Here is a 19,959-nt window from a genome sequence, read left to right as displayed (position 1 = left end):
CTGTTCTTAAAAGACTCAGGGACATCAAAGTTTACAATGTTGCTACAGGTTCATTGGAAGGGGATCCAGATTCTTGCTCCAGCGGAAACTATGCAGCTTCTGCTGAGAGAGCAGAAGTGATGCATAACGGCTGTTGCGGGAACAAAACTGGCACATCACACTCGGAACCAGCGTACCCTCATCAGAACCGCCACATCGAAACCATCCCATAGCCGCCACTTCAGAAGAACAATTGACGCAATCCTTCAAATGCGTCGAGAAACCCAGTGCATCGGCTTCGGAACCAATGCATCTCAGAACTGCTGTATCTCCATCGTTATGTTGAGAAAATCAATGCATCTCCTTGACTACGGAATCAACACTGATGCATCACTCAGCTGTGGGGAACATCCTTTTCAACACGGATGTTACCCCGCAGTGCTTTTACGACGCGTCCTTTACAACGCAAGTCGTAACCACGACTTGCTCTGGCGGGCGCTAAAGGATAAAGAATAGTATATTTACTATTCCAACACCTTCCCGACTATCCACGGGGACTGGTGTTAGAATAGTAAATTATACTATTCACTATCCGCGCCCAACAACGCAAGTCGTCTTAACGACTTGCGTTGTTAAAGACGCGTTGTAAAGGCACGCGTTGAAACGGTACGCATTGTACTGTCATACATCCCTCAGCTGTACCCCACATCTTGTTCTTTGTGACCAGGAATAAGGTAGCTTTGCTCAGCATCCCTGCGTAGGTCCTTTATCCGACCCACACCACATTGCGGTCAGCCTGAACTCTTGACTATGTCCCAGTGCGACCAATTAACTCTTTAGAATTATAATGCGGGTTAGGATCCTTGAAATCCAGCAAGGCTGAGCCATCTCTAAGTCGACAATAAAGAAAATACCTTGCCACAAACAGTTTGAAAACAACTCATTTGTTCATACAATCAAGAATCTAATTTGCATGGCCACATTGATTAATCAATGATAATGGTCATCTTATTCATCACTCTTTTATCATAGAGGAATCTATTGCATGTCATACACACCACAACAAGAAACAGAAATACATTTACAATGTACTTTGGCCCCTCTCAGTCCAATTTATTTTAAAAGAAAACCTACACCACTAAGTACAAAGTAAAAAAATTCAGTCACCTTGATATGAACATAATTGCGATCTAGTTCAATTCATTTGAGCAAAAACATAATAAGGAGTAAATGTCTTGTTTAACTGTCCATACTCCATTATTTTGCAAAATACTAAGTGTTGAGAACCAGTCCTTTAGGTATGGAGAGCCCCAACCTTCACCGGTTAACTCCTCATGTGGTGTTGTTCATTCGACTCCCTAGTTAGAAATACCATATGCCGACACTTTTTGACCCACTTGGTTAAAGGGTCTCCTCAGATCCATAGAATTGGGGAAGGCTGTGTAAACATTAAAAATAAGCAATAACATCTAATGAATTTTGTGGAGAGTGTTCAACTTAATTGTGACCCATCCAATCTCTTTTATCTTAGCTTTCAGTGAGTCCCTCAAAATCCAAACTTAGATGAGGGCCTTCTTAGCCCTCACAGGGTACTACAGGAGGTTTGTCAAAGGACATGGCACCATTGTTACCCCTTTGACAGAGCTGACTTTAAAGAAGCGATCCAAAATGTGGGTTGGACCGAGGCATGCCATAAAGCTTTTGACTCCCTAAAGCAGGCCATGTACACAGCCCTTGTGCTCAAGCCCCTGCCTTTTCCATGGAATTCATTGTACGAACAGATGCCTCAGAATATGGCATATTGGCGGTTTTCGCACACTAAATTATGAGGGACTAGACCAATCTGTAGCCTTCATCTCTAGGAGGTTACTTCCCTCCCAGGGAACACAGGTGGAATGCTATTGAAAGGGAAGCCTTTGCTGTGGTCTGGGCACCTAAGAAGTTGAGACCATACCTGACAAGGACTCACTTTCTGATTCAGGCGAACCACAGGCCCCTCAGGAGGCTAATGCAAATGAGGCATGATAGTACAAAATTGTTGAGATGGTCAATCTCCCTAAAGAGAATGGACTTTATGGCGGAACACAGACCTGTGGTAGACCATGGTGACGCTGACATTCTTTTCAGGATCTTCCACCTTATTTATGAGAACTCCCAAGAGGTTGGGTAGCTCGCCCCACTTACAGCTGGGGAAGGGACACAGGTTAAAACTGACAGCCTTAGGGTTGTCTACTCCCAAACTTTTTACCTGCTTCCCTTCAATTTTGCTGTATTCTTTTTGTTGGCCTTAGGACTCTGAGCAGTTTACCAATGCCAACCAGTGCTAAAGTGCATGTGCTCCTCCCCTAAAACATGGTAACATTGATTCCTACCCAATTGGCATATTTAATTCACTTAAAAGCCCCTAGTAAAGTGCACTACATGTGCCCAGGGCCTGTAAATTAAATGCTACTAGTGGGGTAGCAGCACTGCTTGTGACTCCCACTCAGGTAGATCTTAAACATGTCTGAAGCCTGTCATGGCACAGCCTGTGAGTACAGTTTACACTGCCATGTTGACTAAGATACAAGACTTCGAAACAAGACTTGTGACAAATACAATACAGTCTTATTTTGGATGTATAAAACACAAAAACAAAACAGTCTATTTAATAAAAATGCCCATTCATGATAAACATCACAATTCCAATTAAAATTGTAATTAAAACCATGCACATCCTTCCAAGATCCCGTGGGAGCATTTTAAGTATGCGTGATTATTATCACTGTAAGTGAAATGACAGTTAAACTTAATATATGGAAGTGGATTTATGATTAAAAATTCATGAATGGATTGAAGTTTGGAGTGACCACAGGGTGTTGGGAGGATGTGTATGATTTTAATTCCAATTTTAATTGGATTTGTGATGTTTCTCATAAATGGACATTTTTTATAACTAGTTTGTTTTGTGTCTGGAATTAAAACATGTAAACTAAGACTACATGGTATTTGTCAGGTGTCTTGTATCTAACTGTTTGTTTATATTTAATAGATAATGTTCAGAAAGAGGTTGGGAAGGATAAATATATGCAAGTCCTGCAGAAGGTGCTGTTTACACGTTAGGACCACCGAAATGCATCAACAGAATTTGAAAGCATAACCTACAGTGCATGGATGATATCTATATGTTATAAAATGTGTCATAGAGCTCCAGTGACATAAAAAGGTAGGAGTGCTTCTATTGCAAAAAGACGAATTGGACTGTCTTGGAAATTCTCCTTGTTTTGCATGTTATGTTTGTGTATTTGTGTTTTTATGTATATGACATGTCAAATGTATGAGTTTTTAAGAGAAAAGTATGAAAACTGTATATCTTGTTTCAAATGTTATGGCATTTGATTATATTGGATTACATATCCTAAAATTGGAACACCCCAAAATGTTCCTAAATTGGATTTCCCTCAATTTTCTGGATCAGAGATATTGTTAAACCTCAATTTCATGAGGCAATATATCCCCTCGCATTAAGGCACCACCCATAAATCAAAAATCAGAAATGAAATTAATTAATTAAATCATATTGCTTAAGTGGACTCACTCAATAAATGAGTTCAAGATCAATGGAAAGCTAAAGGGTTTTACTACAGAATTTATACAGAGTATATACAAATCAATAATATATTTCAAATTTTGATGAGCAGCAAAATCAGAAAAGAATTGGACAGCATTCCTAGTGGAATAGGAAGTCTTCTGGCTCACCCCAAAACTTTAGTTTTTTTTAATACACAATTCTTGCATATGTGATACGAATTTCTGCAGATTAATGATGGTGTGAGCAAATGCATCATTTCTTCAGCAAATAAAAGCACATGAAAACATGAACGTCACATTACCTTAACACCTAAGCACTAACTCATCAAATGAATGATTATTAAGCACCTTCCATGCTAAAATCATCCAGTGATGCTTGAACAGAACAAGATGCATTACCAATAAAATGTTATATGAAAGAATAGGTCTCAGAGAACGAGCGGAAGACCTTGCAACATATTGCAAGTTACAGCTGAACTGGGAAAGGTTCATCGTGAACAGAACAACAATAACAGTGGAAATACACACCCCATTATATTTCAGCTTGACTGTTCACTGCGAAGTTTGAGGTTAGAGGACGTGTGCAGGAGGGAGGAGAAACAGGATGAATGACAGAGATATCTTTCATCTTAGTCAAGATATCATTTTGTACTAAAATGTGGCCTAGTTAACAGCTATTAGAAAAACACAGTTCTGCACATCATAGGGAACTTGTTTCAAAAACAATCATGCTGCAACTGTCTATGCATATGAAATCAAGTGTGAAATGACATTATGCTCATTGCTAATAATACACAAAAATGTGAATCCATGAAAAACAATCTCATAAAACTGTCTCCTGAGAACTTGCGCGTGCATTGCACACACTGTGAGTGATATTGGTGCAGGGTTGGACCTCCTCCTGTAATCCTCTCATCTGCTGGTGTCACTCTTTATTATCAGGTGTACCAAAAAGCCATACGGTGGGCCCATGTCTTTCTTTATACCCATCAGTGGCGGATGCTGTCAAATAAAAGTAGTGGGACAGAGCGGGAAAAAAACCAAAACCTAAAGAGTACTTACTTGACGGCCACCGCCTCGGTGCTCTTCTGCTCATGTCCCAGTCGTCCATGGGCTGGGGCACAGGCTTCCAGACTCACCTACGCCAATTCAGACACTGCTCTCATGATGGTAATACTATTGCCCAGCATGAGGGAAGCACTGGGATTGGTCTGAGCGGACTGGTTTGGCACTCACTCAGGGACTGGAAGCCTGTGTCTGTTCTCGACCTAGCTGTGCAACACAGCTCGGATTGTAGAGATCTAAGTGCGTATGTCAGTTTGGCTTTCCTAAGACAGCCGGCCAAGCCGACATGCGCTCTTGCATTGCCCACCACTCCTCCCAGCTGCAGCTGTGCTCCCTCAAGATGGCCCCTCCCTAAGACTCGGCTCAGCTAGCAGCCTGCAGGATGAAACATGAAATGATAATTACATTGCTTTATTATCATTTTATTTTTCCCATTTGAATCTGCTGGCTCTCAGCAGTGGGGTCGACGCTTCTCTGCGTGCATCAGCGGAGAAGCCGCCGCTGATGTCCATACTGAGAGGACAGACTCACTCAGGAACCCCTCCCACTCCACATGTTAGTCTCAAGTTAAATCATCTTAAAGACTTGGCCCAGCACCAGTATATAACATACAGCAGCTAACAGTGTCACAGAAGCCAACACCGAATGGTCCTCTTTAGGATTGTGAGGCTTGGAGCCTACAGCACTACGCAGTTGTGTGGTGCTTGTTATTCCAATGTCCATTTGAGGTGTTGGGACACTACTGAACGGTGCGTTTTTTTTTTTACTTATGCCACTTCTATAGTTTGTTTTACTTCACAGGTTATTACTTTTGGAAGTTGTGCATGATTTAAAAAAAAAAAAAAAAAGGAATGACATAGCTTGAGTGAAAATCATCATGAGAACATAACGTGGGCAGGGCCTCATGCTTTTTTCCAAGGCCTAATAAATGGTAATTATATATGACATTGGAGGGGACTCCCTTACTCAAAAGAACAGGCGGCGTATTCTTATGTGAGAATAAATAGCAGCCTATGGGAGACATGATGATGGTGGCAATTACCACAAAAGGCTTGTAAAAATCTGCTTTCTCAGTAAAGAGGGTGTAATGCAACAGACAAAATGCTGTTTTTCTTGGAGAGCTAAAAGTCCTGTGGCATTCTGCCCAGACTTGGTCACCCTGGCACAGCAGTGCCTAACTGAGGGCCAGGAGGGCACATAGGAGGATGCACAATTTCTCTTGTACCGTATTGCTCTTGTCAATGCAATCTATAGTTCTCTAACTTGGCTTGTGTGACTTTCTTATTGGCCAATTCTTCCATAACAATCTACTTTCTCCCATCTTCTTTTGCTCCCCGATCTTGGGTTGACTAAGGATCGCCCCCTTTCTTATTACCTGGGTTGGCTTACTTGCCCATCAAACTTTCAAGTCATATCTGCGGCTTTGCTCTTCGGGCCCTGCAAGTCCCCCCAAGGCCACGAATGAGGATCTAGAATCAAGTAATATGGATCAACTTCAGGCCTCGAAATGTGCCTGAAAACGCTGCAGTTTGGGGGCTACCCTCTCTTCAAGGTGTCTGGATGAGAGGGGTGAGGCCACCAGGGATACAATTAATGTAATATGCTCTTTTTAAAAACTGTCTCTGTTAATGAGTCTCCGCTTTTCTCTATAGCACCCGTTCATAAATATCATATTATTGACTTTCTAAACTGTGTAAAAAAAAAAAGAACAATGCAATCTGGTTTTGCTTATGTCGGTTTGAATTACAATTTAATTTGGTCCAAAGTATTTTGTAAACTTCCCCTGATACAAAGGGATTCTGTGATTGCAACTATGCACCCTCTCGCAATCACAAAGGAGTAGAAAACACACAATTAACATGCTCTCAAGATGCAAGGAGCATGCAATTACATGCTACCCAGAGACTCAAACACACAATTAACATGCTATCAAGAGGCAAGACACAATTATCTTGCTAGCAAGGGGCAGGGACCAGACAATTAACACTCCGAAAACGACATTCTCATAGCAGTAAAGAGCAGTTTCCAGGGTTCCCTCTCTGTCGGAAACGCGTTGGGGAAGCTGAACAGGACTTTTGTTTCTTTGTAATTTATGAAAACCTGCTTCTCACTGCTTCCTCGTAGCTTCCCACATTCCTGACGTTTAACAGATCAACGTGATACTCTGTTGTTTTTCGAAAACAATTGGTTTCACAAATATAACAACGTCCTGAAACGCACAGTACATGGTATACTTTCTCCTCACATGATGTGCTACACACACTTGGCATACAGGGTTTCTCTATGCATGACATGTCATGGTCCGTGAAGCATGGAACAGTTATCTCCATTGGATGGCTGTGTGGCATATAATATGCCGTATCTGTTAGTACAGTATCTGTGTGTACAGTATTTTACTTTAGAGTACACCAGAAGCGCTCATAACTAGATTGTTGTATTGCCCATAGGAAGTACCTTCATATGGTCATTCAATGTCTACGTTACTTGCACTATCCTATTTTTGTCCAGAGCTGAGGTGTTTTCTGCCTTATATTATGTATGCATCCTCTTCTCTCTCTTTTTGTTGATAGACAGATTAAAAGCCTATTCCATCCATTTGCAGAAACTTTTTATGGCCCCTCTGTTTCCAAACATTATCTGTTGTTTTCCACCCCATTTCTTTCTTCCCCAAATACGTTCATAACGTATTCCTCCTTTCCTCAAAACAGCCGTGGCTTTCAAAATATTCAACACGCCTTCAGTTCCTCGACCTTCCCCTGTTCCCACCAACCTTCTCCTCTCCCTAAATTTTGGGGCAGATTTATAATCCCCTTGCGCCGCTTTTACGCCGCCGTTGCGTCACTTTTGTGACGCAGCGGTGGCGCAAAAGATGCGCTATGGTGCGGGGTATTTACAACGTGACGCATCTCCCAGATGCGTCACGTAAAGCCCTGCGCCAGAAGAGGCGTACCATCGCAGGGGGAGGCGTTCCGGCACAGGAACGCCTCCCAAAAGTGGCTGAGTGAAGTCACTTTTGGGCCCATGCTGCGTCAAAACCCTGCGCCTGCTTGAACCAGGCGTAAGGATTGACGCAGCATTGTGCACATAGGGCCCCCCTTACCCCTTGCGTGACGCATCTGTGCCGTTTTTGCCCCATGGTGCGCCGCATTGTAAATGCGGCGCATCCAGGGTGGTGGAGCTGCGGCGCACAATTACTGGCGCATCCCTGCCGATATGCAGGGATGCGCCAGTAATTGTAAATCTGCCCCATAGTTTTTAAAAATTCTGACGGGGGTTGTTTCTTCAGTGCCGGGTGCAGGAGCCAACACAGGGGGCGTGCCTGTCTTCCTCTGAGAGAGTCATCAGACATGCTCCTTGAGGGTCCAATTGCAGTGTCTGTTATTTATCAGTGCTATTTATGCATACTGGCTAACATCCAGTAACCAAAAAGAGGTAGAATGTTTCAAGTTTTAAATTTTCCGATTTGCATAACGATGACGTCTCTGGACATTCCAGTGCACAACCTTTGTCCTGATAATTCCACACCGGAATGCACATCCCAATCAGAGACACGGACCATGTAGCTTTTGACCCAGATCTCATAAAGAATACATATATTCCACGAGTATAATGACGGCCCTTAGTGCACTGGGTTCAGGGTTTACCTCATTATCTCATCACTTCATCAGCAAAAATACGTATGCGTTGCAGTGACGCCATAACTCCAGCACATGCATCGAGGACGCATTTTGGAACACGGCGCCACTCTTAGAGACTCCCTGATACTTCTTAATGCTCATGGTGCTGGGATTCACTTCTTCCTGGTTCAACCAGCAGCTTACCCAAAGACAACTTGATGACACAGAGAGATCTATAGACTAGGGAAAGCAAAAGCATAGCACCTATAGGGATAGTGTTGTAGATTATGGTATGGGCATCTCACATATTCATGAAGCCAAGATCTCTGTCCTTAATGAGTAAGTTTCAGGTCATCCTTGGGCTGTCCATGTGTCCTTCCTTGCTTTCACGCATGTTTTGCATGTTTCCCTCGATGTCCCCATAGTGCCCCCTTTCTGCCACTGTTGTGTCCTGACTGCCTCTTGTGTTTGCCCCTATCTATATCAGTAGGTACCAATAGATGTGTATTGGGAGTGCACCATCCCAATCTCTGATGCTGTAATAGCCCCCCCACCACGGTTCAAGAAGTGCTGTAGAGAAAGATATGCACACAAAAAAGGACCAGTTTTTCTGAGACATTTGTACCTCCAGAGGGTAGAAGCCTCATGTGTGACATGACGACCTCAGAGTATGTCTGACAGTGAAGCAAGGCTGCAGAAATGAATATTCATGCAGTGTCATTGTGCAACGACTTCTGTATAGGGAGCGCGTGGATAATCTGTGCAGGGCCGGGGTGCATACACACACAGCAACAGACGCGTAGTGAGAGGATCATTGCAAGAGATCACTTCATCATCTTAGAGTGCTTTATTAATTAGTCTTTCAGAATATGATAAACACAAATGGCCAGTGAAAACAGTGAATGTTCTGAATAGAGTGAAGTGGAGTGGCGTAGGGTACGTGGCGTAGAGCAGGATGGGGCAGAGTAAAGTGACATAGAGTGGGGTGGAGTGGAGCAGAATGGTGTGGAACAGAGTGAAGTGGCCTAGAGTGGCATAGAGTAGAGTGGCAGAGTGGTGTAGAAAACAGTGGCATAGAGTGAAGTGCCATAGATTGCCATTGTGTGGAGTTGAGTGGAGTGGTGTAGAATGGCGTAGAGTGAAGTGGCATAGAGTGGAGTGGCATAGAGTGGAGTAAAGTAGGGGAGCATAGAGTGAATTGGCATAGAGAATGTTATGTTATTTTATATAAGCTTATAGAACGCACTATCACCCCATGGGTATCTTGGCGCTAAGATTGCATTAAGTTCCATTGTACACACATGTTGCCATACTGGTCAGATGTTTCATAAGCAGTGGCTAGGCTCCATTACACCAGAGGAAAGAGCCAAGTTTTAAGCTTCTTCCTGAAATGCAGAAGATCTTGTTTGCCTAAGGTTGGGCGGAAGTTTATTCCATAGCCGAGCAGCTACAGTAGGGTGGAGTAGAGTGGCCCAGAGTGGAGCGAAGTGTCATGAAGTGGTGTAGAATGACATAAAGTAGAGTTGCAGAGTGGTATAGAGTGGTGTGGAGTGGCATAAAGTAGAGTGGAGTGGCATGGAATTGCATAGAGTGAAGTAGAGAAGGACAGTGGTTAATTTGTAAAAATAAATAGCTTGCACCAGCACATTTCTCCTGTTAGCGCTGCCTAAAACAGAATCAACTACTAACCATAAAAGTGGGGATAGGATGTGGCGTAATGGTCAGAGCTACAGAAATCAGAGCTGGGGAACCAGGTTTTAGTCTCAGCATCGGCTCAACATCCTGTGATTCTGGGCAAATCACTCAATCTCCCCGTAAATGAATATGTCCTTAACTGGTGCTCATGAAAAGCACCAGTGTTGATGATTAGGTGCAAGTGCTGAGCACCAGAAACCATTGGTTCAAATTAAGCATGGGAGAAAAGTGGCATAGATTTAAGTGAGGTGGTGTAGAGTGACGTAGGGTGGAATGAAATAGCGTATAGGTGTGAAGCTTAAAGTAGTATGTCATAGGATAGAGTGGTGTAGAGTAGATTGGCATAGAGTGGGGTGCAATATAGCGGCGTGAGTAGAGTTGCATGGAGTGGAGTGGCAAAGAGTGAAGTAGAGTGGCGTAGAGTGGAAGGGACTGGTGAAGTGAAGTGTTGTGGTGTGGAGTGGCATACAGAGGAGTGGCTTAAAGTAGAGTGGCAAAGAGTGGAGTAGAGTAAGAGTGGGGTGGTATGGCATAGAGTAGAGTGGTATAGAGTGGAATACAGTGACATGTTGTAACATAGAGTGGAGTGGAGTAGAGTGCAGTCATGTGGAGTGGGGTAGAGTGGAATTGTGTAGAGAGGCATATTGTGGAGTGTAGAGTAGAGTGGAGTGCCATAGAGTAAGTTTGTGTAGAGTAGAGTGGCATAGAGTGGGGTCGAGTGGAATAGAGTGAAGTGGCCTAAAGTGTCATAGGGTGACATTATGTGGAGTAGAGTGGTGTGAAGTAGAGTGGAGTGGCATAGAATAGCATGGTGTAGAGTAGAGTGGCATAGAGTGAGGTAGAATGGAGTAGAGTGGCCTAGAGCGGAGCGGAGCGGAGTGGAGTGGCCTAGAGTGGAGTAGAGTAGAGTGATGTAGACTGGAGTAGCATACAGCGGGGTGGAATGGCATAAAGTAGAGTAGCATGGAGTGCCATAGATGAGTTGTGTGGAACTGCATTGTGTGGAGAAAGAGAAGAGTGGCATAGAGTGGAAAGGAGTAGTATAGAGCTCTGTTAGGTAGAGTGGAATAGAGTGGGTGGCGTAGAATATAGTGCCGTGGAGTAGAGTGTCATGGAGTGACATAAAGTGGAGTGGTGTAGAATAGAGTGGTGTGGCTGGCAAAGAGTAGAGTGTTGCGGAGTGGCGTAGAGTGGCATATATTAGAGTGGCACAGAGTAGAGTGGAGTGGGGCGGAGTAGAGTGGAGTGGTATAGACTGGTGCAGAATAGAGTGGGCTGGAGTGGAGTGGGGAAGAGTAGAGTGAAGTGGTGCAGAGAAGAAAAACATAGAGTGGGATGGAGGGGAGTGAAGTATAGTGGCATAGAGTGAAGTGGCCCAGAGTGGCATGGAGTGGTGCAGAGTAAATTGGTGTAGCATGGAGTGGTGTAGAGTGGAGTGGAGTGGTGTAAAATAGAGTGGAATGGCATGGAGTAGTGTGAAGTGCATAGGGTGTAGTGGCACAGAGTGGCATCTAGTAAATTGACATAGAGTAGAGTGGAGTGGCATGAAATGGTGTATAGTAGAGTTGCATAGGATAGAGTGGCATAGAGTGGAGTAGGACAGAGTATTATAGAGTGATATTGTGTGGAGTGACGTACAGTGGCATAGAGTGGACTGCCATAGAGTAGAGTGGCACAGCATTGAGTGGCACAGTGGGTTGGAGTGGAGCAATGTCATGGAGCACAGTGGAGTGGCCTAGACTGGCATTGAGGGGCATAGAGTGTTGCAGAATAGAGTGGCAGTGTAGCATAGAGTGGAGTAGAGCGGTGTAGAGTAGACTGTAATTGTGTAAAGTGGAGTGGCATAGAGAGGAGTGTCTTAGAGTGAAGTGGAATAGAGTAGAGTGGCTGGCGTCGAGTAGAGTGACATAGAGTGGGGTGTAGTGTAGTACAGTGGATTAGAGTGGAGTGCTGTAGAGTGCATGGAGTACAGTCGTGTAGAGGGTGAAAGGAGATACACCTTCATAAGTCTGTAACTTGTAATTTGTGATTGATTCCAGGATGCAAGAGTTTCGTGGAGGTCCTCATATCCAAATATTTCCATAGCAATTGAACTTCATTCCATAGGGCCATGACCAAATAAAGGGTACTTACCTTATTATTTTTAACTGATGACATAACAATCACAGGTGACCGAGACTTACCGCAACAGTTCTGAGGGTGTGTCTGCTTTGTTTGTCCAGGTGAAGCACCAACCCCAAATCATATCCAACGGGGTCAAAATGTTGACGCCTACATGATTCAGTGCTTGATCCATTGCAATTTCAAATGGGCACAACATTGTATTAACTGCTTGCCCATGGACATTTAGTTTTCATCCTTTATCAACAAGTTTGTGTGGTGTTCTTACTATTTAATATTTGTATTTTTTAAACCATGTTATCTTCACAAACCACAAAGCTCGTCCTGGAACATGATTAGGAACACATTATGTGATATATAATGTGTTTTGCTTATAAAAAACAGATTTTTCCCACTTCAAAGTTTGTGCTTTTCTTTCCTTTCTTTCCTATTAGATGTTCGCTAAGAGGACTACTTTTAGCCTCTTTTCCAGTAATAATTCATAAAAGAAACAAAGCATCTACAAAATCAAAAAAATCTTCAGCCCCCACGTTTCCTTCGACCACACCACCGAACTCCACTGGACCGACCACCGCTGCATCCACTTCACCTACAGGAAGCCCACCACACACCACCGCACCCAACAGATGCCCCGCCACTGCTGGAGCAAAGTCACCAACGACCAGCTAACCACAAACCTCGCTCAGAACCAACCCTCCGACCCCACCTACCCCGACACTGCCGCACGCAACCTCAGACAATGGAACAATGACTGCGCCAACACCCTCGACCCGCTCAAGAAACCCTCCAACAGCCACACCAGCAAGAAAGCCAACTGGTTCACTGAAGAACTCCAGGTCTCCAAGCAAGCATGCTGGAAACTGGAGAAGAAATGGCTCCGCGAACGAACACCGGACAGCTACACGACCCACAAGACCGCCACCCGTAGACACCACCACCTCGTCAGATCAGCCACAAGATCCTCATTCAAAGACCGCCTAGACAACAACGCACACAACAGCAAAGAGATCTTCCACATCATGAAGGAACTCTCCAACCCTAGCTCCAAAACCAACGACATCCCACCCTCACAAGACCTGTGCGACTCGTTGGCAACCTTCTTCCACCGCAAGATCACCAACATCCACAACAGCTTCAACATCACGACCACCCCAACAACAACAGTTTCCATCCCCCCGCGACCACCACCCTCACCAACCGCCTGCTCTCCTGGACCAACGTCAGCGACGAAGACACCAGCACGATCATGAACTCCATCCACTCAGGATCACCGTCAGACCCATGCCCACACCACATCTTCAACAAAGCCGACACAGCATTGCACCCCAACTCCGGAAAGTGATCAACATCTCCTTTGAGACAGCAACCTTACCGGAAAGCTGGAAGCACGCCGAGATCAACGCCCTGCTCAAGAAGCCCAAGGCGAACCCCAAGGACCTCAAGAACTTCCGGCCCATCTCCCTGCTCCCGTTCCCGGCGAAGGTCATAGAAAAAATCGTCCACAAACAACTGACCCACTACCTCGAGAAGAACAACATCTAGGACCCGTCCCAATCTGGGTTCCGAAGCAACCACAGCACCGAGACCGCTCTCATCGCCGCCACCGACATCAGGACCCTGCTAGACAATGGAGAAACAGCAGCCCTCATCCTCCTAGACCTATCAACCGCCTTTGACACAGTCTGCCACCACACACTACAAATACGCCTCCACGAAGCCGGGATTCAAGAGAAGGCCCTGGACTGGACCACCTCCTTCCTCTCCGGCAGATCACAGAGCGTCCGCCTCCCCCCCTTCTGCTTCAAAGCCACCGAGATCATCTGTGGCGTACCCCAGGGCTCTTCCCTCAGCCCAATGCTGTTCAACATCTACATGGCCCCTCTCGCCCACGTCGCCCGTCAACACGACCTCAACATCATCTCCTACGCTGACGACACCCAGCTGATCCTCTCCCTCACCAAAGACCCTCAGACCGCCAAGACCAACCTCCATGAAGGAATGAAGGCCGTCGCAGAATGGATGAGGAACAGCAGACTGAAGCTGAACTCGGACAAGACGGAGGTCCTCATCCTCGGATCCACCCCCTCAGCCTCGGAGGGTGGCCGACCACACTGGGAACAGCACCAACACCTACCGACCACACACGCAACCTAGGAATCATCCTCAACTCCACCCTCTCCATGACGAAGCAGGTCAATGCCATCTCCTCCTCCTGCTTCAACACCCTCCGCATGCTCCGCAGGATCTACAAGTGGATCCCCACCGAAACAAGAAGAACGGGCACCCAGGTCCTCGTCAGTAGCAGGTTGGACTACTGCAACGCACTCTACGCAGGAATCCCGGCCAAACTCCTGAAGCGGCTTCAATGCATCCAGAACGTCTCGGCATGTCTGATTCTCAACACCCCCCACCGCAGCCACATGACCCCCATCTGAGACACCTGCACTGGCTTCCCGTCAGCAAGAGGTTCACCTTCAAACTCCTCACCCATGCACACAAGGCACTCCACAACACCGGACCAGCATACCTCAACAGCCGACTCACCTTCTACACCCCCACCCGCCAGCTCCGCTCCGCTCCGCCGGCCTCGCCCTTGCCGCGGTCCCTCGCATCCAACAAGCGACCTCCGGCGGCAGATCGTTCTCTTTCCTCGCCGCCAAGACCTGGAACACCCTCCCCACCCACCTACGGCAGATCCAAGACCTGCTCACATTCAGAAGGCTTCTCAAGACCTGGCTCTTCGAGCAGTAGCAGCACCCCCTCACCCCCAGCGCCTTATAAATGTAAATGTGGGATACTTGTAAAGCGCACTGTTACTCTACCCGAGTGTCCTGGCGCTGTAGACCGCTGGGGAACCCGTCCTGGCTTTCCCTGTGAGATGGTCCCTTTCTGGGTATCTCCAGGGTGAAACCAGGCATCCCCGGCGTCTGTGGGGGGCCATTGTAGAGATGAGGCAAGCTTAATGCCCAGAGTTACCGAGTGTGTTCCCTGGTTAGAGTAGGCACTGAGGCGAGAATTATCGAGTCCGTTGACCCTGGCCCTCATGGGTATATAGTGCGCTTTACAAATACTGTGATTGATTGATTGATTCATTCATTCATCCTTTTTCTCTCCCCCCTAATAACCATTTACCTACAAACTCCAGTCCTGTTGACTCTGCCAATGCTGGTTAAGTTATGTTGTGTTAGGCGTTTTTCTATAGCACAAGAACCACCATTTTCAATTGCCTCTTTTTGGCTCGAGCAGAATGGATTTTGTTCCCTAGTATTGGAGTTTTATTTCCTGGCAAATCATGAGAAGTGGGAGCAAACTCAGAGGCCATCGGTTTTATTCACAGGGGTTTCCAAGGTGAAGCAGCAGGGACTAAACCACATCAAATTTTTAAGATAACAACTTATAGTGTAGATGAAATCCGTTTTGATTTATCGCATGCCCACATTTTTATGTGGATTCCTGAAAATCTGATATGATTTGACCCTCTAGGATTTACATGTGCAGCCTAGCTTTAGAATAAGCAGTAAAAGCAATTGTCACTCCTTCACTGATAACACTGCTCTCAAGGGTTTGAGTGTTGGAATTATTTTCTAATTATGTGAATAACCTCCAATTCAGTATCATATGTTCTCTCAATTTTGCAGGACCCCAATGTCGCCCATCCGTTAATTTTCTCCTTTGTCTGCCTCTAATCTCTTGTGCCCTCTGTCCCATTAGCTACAAACCTCCAAAAGGTTCATGATTTTTTTTATTGCATAACGTCTTTCATTCTTTACCAGTTTATGGCTGACAATTGTTTATCATTTTATGAAATTTTCACATGACTATCTCAATCTTCTCACAGTGATCCTTATCTCATTTGAAAGTACCTTCTGGGCTCCTTTACTAAACCAGTGTTACATTTCTAGCGTGTCAGACGTCCTCATCTAACTATTCAGACCCGTTTGAGCTGAAATGAAATGAAACTGGTCACTAAAGATCCTTTCTATTTAAAATCCCATTCAGTTCTTGACATGTAATTGACGATGCGTTTTCAAAGGCAGAATATGCACAATATCGCTATACCTCATCAAATGAACTATGGGAGTAATTTTGATTTCACTTTATCTATCATCGTGTTTCTCATCCCCTCGATTGGGCATTATTAGTTGTATACTCTACACCTATTCCTAGTTTTTTTGTAGCCAGACATAGGGGCCGATTAGGATGGCGGTTTTTCCGCATCCTCCGGGCCGGCGGAAGTGTCCGCCGGCCTGGAGGATGCGGAAAAACCGCGGCGGAGACTCCAAAGACCCACCGCCAAATTAGGATGGCTGGTGGGTCTGGAATTCCGTCCGCCGCTTTTCCGCCGCGGTCGGCTTCCGACCGCGGCGGAAAAGCTATAACATGGCAGGCGGTGTCTATGAGACACCGTCCGCCATATTATGATGTTGGTGTAAATATGCTTTTCCACGGCGGCTTTTCCGCCATGGAAAAGCATACGGACATTCACTTTGGGGGCCCGTTGCGGGCCCCCTGGGTGAATGGGGGGTGGGGGGTGCACATTGGGGGTACCTATGGTACCCCCCTGCATTTGCGTACACAAAGCAGCAGGCACCGTGCGGTGCCTGCCGCTTTGTGCATGTAAATGCAACACATGCATTTTTAACATTGCGGCGGGTGCAGCTTGAAGCTGCACCCGCCGCAATGTTAAAAATAGAGGATGTGACCGCCACCCTGGCGGTCACATCCTAATTGCCATGGAGGGACCGCCGCTGCCCATGCGGACGGTCCCTCCTACTCAGGGGTGGCGGACGGACGCAAGTCCGTCCGCCATCCTAATCGGCCCCTTAATGTGAAAGCTATCCTTCAGATGGGCTACTAAAGGTTTCAATATATTATGCTCTGTTCCACTTGTCAGGTATATTTAGTTATCTATGAATCTTCGAATGGGAAATATCAAACATCAGGAACACTTTGAAATGGTTTAAGATTTACTTTGTTATTCAGCTGCTTTACTTCGAAGTTTTTGTAAGTTCTGAGAAGGGTTATTGCATAAGGATTAAGGCCCGCAACATATGTGTGGGTGTAATGTCATTGCTGGACTACCACAATCGAAGATACCAGTACCAGGGATATTAGAAATTGCATTACTGTGGGATCACAAGTAATCCTAGGTAGTTTCCTTGCAGAATAGGGAATAACGTGAAAATTGTGTTACTGGGCCTATATCTCATATTGTTCGTGAATTGTGAGTCTTTAATGGTGACATATTACACCTGCTTTGACCTGGTGAATCTGCCCACCCCGTTACCCGTAGTCATGTTGCATGAGGTAATTCTATATTCAAAACTACAACACACCCACAATACGGATTTGGGCGGAAACTCTAGTGTGTGCCCAAAAGCCCAAAGTGGTGTTAATGGCCCCTCCTGCAATTTGGGCCTAAGACTATATTTATTTGTTTCTGTTACTATAGTTTGTTTTTGCCCTGCTCTTCTCACGATGTATTGGTTGCTAAAACGTAGAGCACTTCGAAAAAACATCAAATAATTAGCTAAGTGAACAGACTCTTAAAACTCCATCCTCTGTGCGCATCATCTCTCAGTATTTTTTTTTATTTCTTTCTTCGCATACGTTCTCCCCGCCTTACCACTCGCTTTAATTATCATTGCATTCGGCTCCTTCGAACGCAGCTCATTTTTGAGGTCACCGGCGCGCTCCGAGTGCGCACGAGCCCCGCGCGGGATTTCAAGCCCTCCCAAATGGAGCTCAAACCTTGGCACTGATTCGGAGACCTGTTGTAATCTGCGAGCCCGGAAACAAAGGGCCTCATTAATGCAGCGACTCCGGGAGCCTTTGATGTGCGCGAGCTCAGCCTTCACTCTCGGTGCCATTTGCATCTGAACATTCATAAAAACATCATGTCTGCTTCCTCTGCCCCGGGCAATTTAGGAGCAAAATATAGCTTCTATTTAAAGAAACCCATTGAGGTGAGGCTCGGAATACAAATGTCACACAATCTCCAGACAGAAAAATACAGCTGTATTTAATATTATACACGAACTCAAAGCAATTCTGAGCATGTATCCGATTTCCATCGGATTTGACCGGCTTTACGCAAGAGAGCGAAAAGTGAACCGCTGGCAACCCGCACTTTAAATGCTACAACCTTCTAAGAGAAACAGACACATACTATCCATTCTTTTATTTTTACAACAATCTTCACAAACCGAGTTCTGTTTGTAATGTTCCCATTCATTAGTGTGGATGTAATAACCACCCACTTTTACATTTCTAAAATCCAAATCTATTTGCTATATTTATGAAGAAAAGGTAAACGCTTACATTTTGACCGCATCTTTGTTTCCTGAAAATAAGTCGTGCCTCCAAAGAGAGGGGCGAATGTAGGCAGGGAGTGGGAACTCCTCATCAAGTACACTGCTCTTAGCTCCCTCGAACGCGTGCCAAGTGCTTAACAGGTAAAATAATAAGTGCCGGGGCCTAAACTTTTGCTCTAAGTGCAGGGGCCTAAACTTTTGCTCTGAAACTGCCGCGCTGAAGAAGGTCGTGGTGTCGAATACCAAAACTGCGTATTCTCGATTCCCCCTGCATCCTTAACACATCACCAGATACTCCCTGCACCTCAAACTCGCTCCTGCGCTTTCGTTCTGGGCCCTACTTTCTTACTTTGTCACTCTCTTTCTGTCTTTCTCTTCGTCCTTCTTTCTCCCGTTTGATTTTTCTTTCTCTTGTTCTAGGTCAACGTCTAAGTGCTGGTGGGCCCCACCTGCAACCACCAACTAAAATGAAGCACTGCCTGTGCCGTCAGTTTTCAAGGCCACCCTATATGTTATCTGGGAGATGTCCTAGCCCTGTGGGCTACAAGGGGTCCTCGTAAGTTTACATTTTATAGGTAAAAGTAGGCGTTTTCAACAACATTAGATGCATCCTTGGATAGTTCAGAAATGTTCCACATGTGTAGGGTGAGGGTGTTAAGATGAGAGATGATTACATGAGGGACATAATATTATTATAAAGTGCTTCATATAGCAGTTCCTCCATTCTAAGGGCTTTAGGTAGCCAGCGATACTGTTAACTATCATAAATATTGTTATGCATTTTATCCTACCTTCGAAGGATGAGCTGGCATTGCTGGGATTCAGACTCTTGACCTCAGATCACTGTGTGTTTCAGTGGTGAGCGTTGAAATCAGTTCGCCGTCCTGCATGAGCTAGAATCCTCCTTTTTCACATGCCTACAAATCGCTTCTCCTCGAGAGCAGAAGCTCTCTTTAGGCAGACCTACTCTGCTGAGCTCTGTGGGGCTCTTGTGGGCGCACCCTGGTAATGCCCATGTAGGCATCACGCCCACAAGAGCTGGGACGAGACAAACAACCTCATTTTATTTGGTCCCCAGAACAATCTGGCAGGTCAAGATCTGAACCGGTGTACCTGGAGGAAGAAAGCTCATGCAACCATCAAATTCATGTTCAGAAGCCCTAGACCCAAAGCTTGAAGTATCTATGTCACAAGACGAATGAAAAAGAAAGCAAACACCCAGGTACGGCTTACCATCCCAGACTCAGCATTGATGACCATTGAGAAACCATGGGCTAAGATGCTGGGATCATATCTATGGGTGGATTGGACTACAGAGCCCCAGGTTGTACTTGATTATTAATAAATTATCAATGCTACTAACAGTAACCTAATTGGACAGTTTAAGTCTTTTGTGAAAGGTTTATCATATCTTCAGTCACTATAGTAACAACTCTTTTCTTATTGCAAGGAAAGCAGTATTAGATGAGTGCATTTTCACAAAGGTGAGTTAATCTCGCTGCACACCCATTTCCAGTGGTAACCTTAATACCAACAAGTAAATGTAACTGTGAGCAGTGCCAGCTGGTGATCTAATTGGCTCATCATTCGTCTCGTTA

The sequence above is a fragment of the Lissotriton helveticus genome, chromosome 7 (genome assembly GCF_964261635.1).
Source record: "Lissotriton helveticus chromosome 7, aLisHel1.1, whole genome shotgun sequence".
NCBI classification, from domain to species: domain Eukaryota; kingdom Metazoa; phylum Chordata; class Amphibia; order Caudata; family Salamandridae; genus Lissotriton; species Lissotriton helveticus.
The sequence above is the reverse complement of the archived record's forward strand: the minus strand, read 5'-3'. Positions refer to the sequence as shown.